Genomic DNA, 7,338 nt, shown 5'->3' with positions numbered 1-7,338 from the left:
GTCCCTGAGGGGAGGCACAAGATAGAAGATGCTAGGCATTAACATGACTGCATTCACGTTTAGTGGCTGAAGTCCATTCACACAAGATGGTTTTGTCCTGTATGTACATCGGCACCTTCAGTCTGAACTGCAGACCTTTGGCTTCACCACCTCCACTGAGAGCATTAGCTTCACCTGCTGTGGACCGACTCCTATAGGATTTCCAGAACGACAGAGCATCGAAGCTTCACAGAACCCAGAATCTGTGCGCTAGCGTCCAGGTGACCCTTACAGCAGGGCCGCGCAACTGCCCATTAGAACCCATTTCCCTTTTTCCTGTTCAGAGCTACCCTGCACCTCCCAGCTTTCCCACCCCTTACAGCTGGGGCGCGGTGTCTCGTGTTACCAAGGGGAAGGGGTGGAGGTGGTGAGGGCCTTGGCCAGCCTGCATCCAAGGACGGAGGGCACGATGCCCCCGTGGTCGCCCCACCCTGCTGGTTGGAGCCCTCACCTGGAAGCAGGGAGGAGAAACAAGGGGGACAGAGCCTGGGCCCCGACACCCACCTACCCCAGACTCTCACAAGAAGGGGACAGAGACATCTTGAGCTTCAGCCCAGTTTTGGGAGACACTTTGTTCCAGCAACAAACATTTGCCTTAAAAGCCAAGGTGCTTTACAAACCCTTTCCCAGCTGTCACATAAAGCCTTAGTCTCATCACACTTTTCGCAAACCCCAGCTCACGCTGAGACTACCTCTCAGGTGATGGTGCTTCAGAGCAGCCCCTTTAAAAGATCCCTGGAGTTCAGCTCTCCCAGCCCTGCCTTCAGTTTAAGGAGGAAGTTTCCTTGACAACCAAGCTTTGCAATCTCCCAAACTCTTCTCCTTCAAACATTCCTATTCTAGGCTTGATGAGCCTAAAGTGACAGTGCTGCTATTGATGGTGAAATCCCAGAAGAGCCAGCTTTGCAATATAAGCATTTCTGGACTCGGCACTGGGTCCCTTTCCCCGGACAGAGTGGAGTGGCTGTTTCCATGGGCCCCGTGGTGGACGAGCTCACCTAATGCAGCCAGATCTTCATCCTTTCCAGGTGATTCCAGGGTCCTCATTCTCCCCAGACCCCCTCCCACATGGCTGCTGGCTGCTATCTGTGCCAGTCTATAGGGGACCTTGGTAATCTCCTAAAATGAGGGTTATTTTATACACAGGTAATGGGGTGAATGCTGGCCCCAAAAGATGCGTTCCCCCAGAACATGTGAACAGGACCGTATCTGGGAAAAGGGTCTTCATATATGTAGTTAAGGATCTCGAGGTGAGGTCATCTTGGGTTAGGGTGGCCCTCAATCCAATTGAGAGAGTCCTTATGAGAGAAAAAAGAGGAGAGACACAGACACAGAGGAGAAGCCAGAACAGGACCATATCTGGGAAAAGCATCTTTGTATATGTAGTTAAGGATCTCGAGGTGAGGTCATCTTGGGTTAGGGTTGCCCTCAATCCAATTGAGAGGGTCCTTATGAGACAAAAGAGGAGAAACACAGACATAGAGGAGAAGCCACGTGAAGGCAGAGGCAGAGACGGGAGGGCTGCAGCCGCAAGCCTGGGGACGCCTGGAGCCCCCCAAAGCTGGAAAAGGCAGGAAGAGCCCTATCCTGGAGCCTCTGGAGGGACTTCCATCCTGCAACACCTTGATCTCAGAATGCTGGTCTCCAGGACTGGGGGAGGATGAATTCCTGTTGTTTTAAACCACCCAGCTTGTGGTCATTTGTTACAGAAGCCACAGAACAGTCACACGGACCCTGCTCTGTAAGATCCTGGAAGTGTAGGTCTCATTAAAGGCCGACAGAGACTGGGTTACAGAACCCTTAGAGTTAGCACTGGGCCCCAGAAATTCTAAAGCAGTGGCTGGACACCAGAACCTTGAGGGGTCAGTCGGAAGCCCAACCCTAAGGGTGCCGGCGGCACACGGCCTCCCCAGGTTTTTACACCTGTACATGTTGGGGATAAGTATTTCCATCCTGATTCAGGACTTCTGATGTCACCCTTCACGTTGCTAATTAAGAACCCACTAGTTACACAGGTGAAAACCCTATCAGAACACTTGCTCCAGTGGTAAACAATTCTGAAGTTAGTCAGAGGTGGGGAATCGTCTCCCATGCAGCCAGCAGCGCCCCCGCAAGGAGCGTCCTCATTGCAAAGCTGGGGGACCGTGCCCAGGCGTCTCTGAGTAAACGTGAGCTGACCCCCAGGCCAGCTGCTGCTGAACTTTTCCCACCCTTCCCAGGTAAAACACCTGAACGTATGCAAGGACTTGAAAGCCTAGAGGAAGGGCCGTGGAGCCACACCAGCCACAGCACGCAGGCCGACTTGGGGCCTGCAGGCCAGCCAGGATGGTCCTGGCCCCAGGCGCTCTTCTGGAAGCTTTCCATTTCCCTGCCTGAGGTACCCCTCCTGTCCTGGCCCCCACTGCTTTTTTTCTTCCTCACCTCTGCCCGGGGAGAAATTCCAGTGGCAGGTATGGGTGACACATCCTCTTGTTTAGCAGGTGGCAGCCTGGCAACTCCTGCGGAAAGTCCAGCAGAGCCCCACTCGCACCGGGCCACCCACAGAGCCGTGGACCCTACTCCCTCCCACCAGCCCAGCCCCGAGACTGCTGACGGGGCAGAGGGCAGAGAATATGGCGTCAGGCACAGCTGCAGGGGCTCTTGCTGCCTGGAGCGGTGTTTATATTGACCTCAGCCCAGGCACACCTGGGGAGGGCTGGCCGGCCAATCCTCGCCCATCAGGGGCTCACAGTTGCAGAAAATGGGCCTTGCTGCACTGGCCAGGTCCAAGGAACAGGCGTAGTGTCCTGAGGGTCAGGATAGACACGGGGCTGCAGCTCTGGCTTGTTTTCTAATCATTTTAACTGGCCCATGAGTGGGAGACAATTTCAAAAAGACCCTTTCTTCACAAGAGGAATCCAGGAGTCAGGGAGAGGAGGGTTGTTGGGTGGAGACAGAGGCCTGGTTCCCCAGCTGCAGTGGAAGCCTCTGGAAGACGTGGTGGAGTGAGCCCGAACAGAGTGAAGCCCAGGGTCACAGACCTGCCCAGGAGCTTCTGTTTGTTAGTTCAGGTCCTACATCTTCTTCTTTAGCAGGTGGCAGCCCGGCAACTCCTGCAGAAAGTCCAGCAGAGCCCCACTCACACCGGGCCACGCACAGAGCCGTGGGCCCTACTCCCTCCCACCAGCCCAGCCCAGAGACTGCTGACGGGGTAGAGAATATGGCGTCAGGCAGAGCTGCAGGGTCTTTTGCTGCCTGGAGCTGTGTTTATATTGACCTCAGCCCAAGCACACCTGGGGAGGGCTGGCCGGCCTGGTCAGGCTGCCCAGGTCAGCCAATCCTCACCCCTCAGGGTCTCACAGTTGCAGAAAATGGGCCTTGCTGCACAGGCCAGTTCCAAGGAACAGGTGTGGCATCCTGAGGGTCAGGATAGACAAGGGGCTGGAGCCCTGGCTTGATTTCTAATCATTTTATCTGGCCCATGAGTGGGAGACAACTTCAAGAAGACCCTCTCCTAATGAGAGGAACCCAGGAGTCAGGGAGAGGAGGGGTGGTGGGTGGAGACAGAGGCCTGGTGCCCCGGCTGCAGTGGAAGTCTCTGGAAGACCAGGCGAAGGGAGGCCGCACAGTGTAACGCCCAGGGTCACAGACCTGTCGGAGCTTCTGTTTGTTAGTTCAGGTCCTGCTCTGAGGTGCTCTGTGTCAGCTCCGACCGACAGGTGAGCTGGGGGTGCTCTGCAACGAGGGCTACGTGCGCGGTTCCTGTGTGCTCAGCCTTGCCGGCTGCCTGCCCAGGTGACCTCCATACCCGGGGAGGGGCCTGACCACGAGAGCCCCGGGGGCTGCTGGGTACCTGCCCAGGTGAGCTCCATATCCTGGGAGGGGCCTGACCACGAGAGCCCTGGGGGCTGCTGGGTGCCTGACCAGGTGAGCTCTGTATCCTGGGAGGGGCCTGCCCAGGTGAGCCCTGCATCACCCTTCCCAGGAGGGAGGGTGTAGGGAAACCCTGCATGACCTCTGAAGCCCTAAGAACACTGGACTGAGGTTGAGTTCAATTTGAAACAGTGAGGGACCAGAGCAGACACTTCATTCATCTTCTATTGGGGCTCAGGGCTGGAGGAGCAGAAAACAACGGCCTACCTCAACCTTGACGCTAATCCCAACACTGATCCTGACCCTAAACTCTGATCCTGACCCTAAACCCTGACCGAACCTTAGCCCTAGCCCGTACCCTAAACCTGTACTTTATCCTAACCCATACTCTACCTATATCCTACCTGTACCCCAATTCTAACCCATACCCTAACACCCACTCTAACACAGAACGCTAACACCCTGAGACCAAAACCATAAACCTTAACCAATAAGCAAAACCATAACCCTAACCAAAACCATAAACCATAAAGTGTATTCATTAACCATATGCATAAATAAGTCATAACTGTAAACATAACCATAAGACATAAACCATAACAGCAACCATAAACCATACACAGCCCCAGCCCTAATGCTAACCCTCCAAACCACTTACACCAAAGCCAAATCTAATCAAATTATACAAATACATCTTACAAAAGAAAACTACCCCAGTATACCTTATAAAGATGAATGTAAAAATCTATTACAAAATAATAGCAACAGGAAACCAAAAGAACATTAAATGGATAACGCCATAAGCAAGTATCTCTACACCAGAAATTTCAGGTTGTTCAACATGTTAAAATTAAGCAATGTAATAAACCACAATAAAAGTGTGAAGTAACACACATGATCATACCAATTAATGCAGAAAAAGCCACAATCAAAAACCAGTGTTACTTCATGATACACTCAAGAAAGCAGGACTAAAAGGAAATTTGTTCAATATGTTAAAGAGTAGCACAAAAAGCCACAGCAAACATCACGCTCAATGTTAAAGACTGAAAGATTTACTCCTGAAATCAGGAACGAGGACAGGAAGCTGGTCTTCATCATTGTTACTCAATAGGATGCCGGAAGTCCTACCCAGAATCTTGAGGAAAGAAATGAGGCAACCATGTGTGAATGGAAAAATTCAAACTGTGTCTCTTCACAGAACACAGATCACATCATTTTATACATAAAACTACCTATAATGAACGAAAAATTATTTGGGCTAGTCAACTAATGCAGCAAAGTTATAGAACAAAATATCAATTCACAAAAATCTATCATATGTATACACTAGCAATAAATAACCTGAAATAGCATTTATGATAACAATTTCACTGTAAATAATGTCAATGTCAATATTAGGAATATACTTAGTCAAGATACAAGACTTGTTTTATGTGTGTAAATTTGTATGTTTGAAGTTACTGGAAAGTAAATTACTTTTCAAACCACCATGTCAATAGCATGCCCGAAAAGCAGAGAAAACATCAAGCTTCCATAGAGCAGCCAAGCCCTACCCAGATCCAGTTCACCCAAAGTCCACATGTCATTTAGAGGCACTGTGGAAAGGTTATATTAGGAGCCTCTGTCCTCCGTGTTGTGGACGACATGGATATGGTAGAAACAGTGGGATTTTGGAATTCCAATTTTCCACTTCATTCCACAAAAAAACTACTAGAACTAACAAATGAATTCAGTAAAGCTGCAAAATCAAAACACAGAAATCAGTTGCATTTCTAAACACTAATAATGAACCATCAGAAAGAGAAAGAAAGCAACCCTATTTACGATTGCATCAAAAAGAACAAAATACCTGGGAATAAAGTTAACCAAGGATGTGAAAGACCTGCACACTGAAAAGTTAAAGACATTGATGAAGAAATTGAAAAAGACACACCAATAAATGGAAAGATTACCCTGTTCTCACGGAACGGAAGAATTAACAAAGTTAGACTATGCCTTCTACCCAAAGCAGTGCACACAGTGAGCGCAGGCCCTCCCGAAATGCCGTGGTATTTTCCACAGAAACAGAGCAAATCCTCCTAAGACGCGTGTGGAGCCACAAAGGACCCCGAAGAGCCAGAGCGACCCTGAGGCAGGAGAACGGGCTGGAGGCACCTCGCTCCCTGACTTCACACTACGTAGCGGAGCTACAGTCACCAAAACGGTGCGGAACTGGCTCACAACAGGGGCACAGACCAGAGGGGCGGGACGGAGAGCCCAGAACCCACCCCGCACGCGGGGAGCCCGTTAAGTTACGACAAGGGGCCAAGGACACGCCGAGCGGAAGGGCAGCCCCACGGTAAACGGTGCTGGGAAGACTGCACACCCCATAACCCACGCGGCTCCACCGCGCTCCAGCCTGACCAAAAGCCCAGCTTTGCACACCAAGCCCTTCCGGCTCGCACGAAGACGGGCCCCCTCAGCCGTCAGTCACCCCCAGGAAGCTTCTCCCCACTTTTCCTCACTGTCTCCTCACCTTTTCCTCCGGCGTCGCCTGCGTCCTCAGGAAACCCAGCTCCCGTCAGCGTGGACGCAGCCCCACGTTGTCCTGAAGCCGAAACCCCAGCGAGTCGTGAGGAGACCGAGCTCCAGCGTCCCAGCCGCAGCCACGGCGGTGCCCGAGGAGACACCAACTCCAGTCAGCTGCGCTCAGAGCCGAGTCCGCGGGGAACGCGCATGCGCTGTGGGTCAGAGAGGCGGGCTCTGCGCCACCCTGTGGTCGGTGCGGGAAGCGGTCGGTCACTGGAGACAGCGCCCCCTGCTGGCGGAACTGCTGAATCTGTTAAACCGTGGAAATTCGAACTGAAGTGGAGACAAATATCCCAAAAGTTTTCGGAAAACAGGAAACAATTAACTGAGAAAGGAATAGAGGCCGGAGGCATCTCTCTACTTGACTTCACACACTGTTGAAAATCTACAGTCGCCAAAACAGCGTGGAATTGGAACGAAAACAGGCGCAGGGACCAGAGGAACCGGACAGGGAGCCCAGAATTCAACACGCACGGATGGGGTCAGTTAATTTATGACAAAGGGCCAAGGACACACCGAGGGGAAGGACGGTCCCCACCGTAAACAGTGCTGGGAAAACTGGACACCCCATAGCTCCAATAAATTGGAAACCATTTGGAATGCAATGAACGTAGATGCAAACGTTACAACTTACACCAAATTCACTCAAAGTTATACACAGACAAAATTTAAATACAAAACTATTCAAAATTATGGAAGCAAACATAGAAGACAATTGACATGAGCTTGAGTTTGGTCATGTAGATCATGAGCTTTGGAGTTTTAACACACGGCACAAAAAGGCAATCTACAAAGAAAAACAAGGAATACTGTGGACTTTATAAAATTAAAGATATCTACTCCGTGAAAGACCTTACTCAGAAAATCAAAAGACAA

Source organism: Physeter macrocephalus, chromosome 14 (genome assembly GCF_002837175.3).
Source record: "Physeter macrocephalus isolate SW-GA chromosome 14, ASM283717v5, whole genome shotgun sequence".
NCBI lineage: Eukaryota > Metazoa > Chordata > Mammalia > Artiodactyla > Physeteridae > Physeter > Physeter macrocephalus.
The sequence above is the reverse complement of the archived record's forward strand: the minus strand, read 5'-3'. Positions refer to the sequence as shown.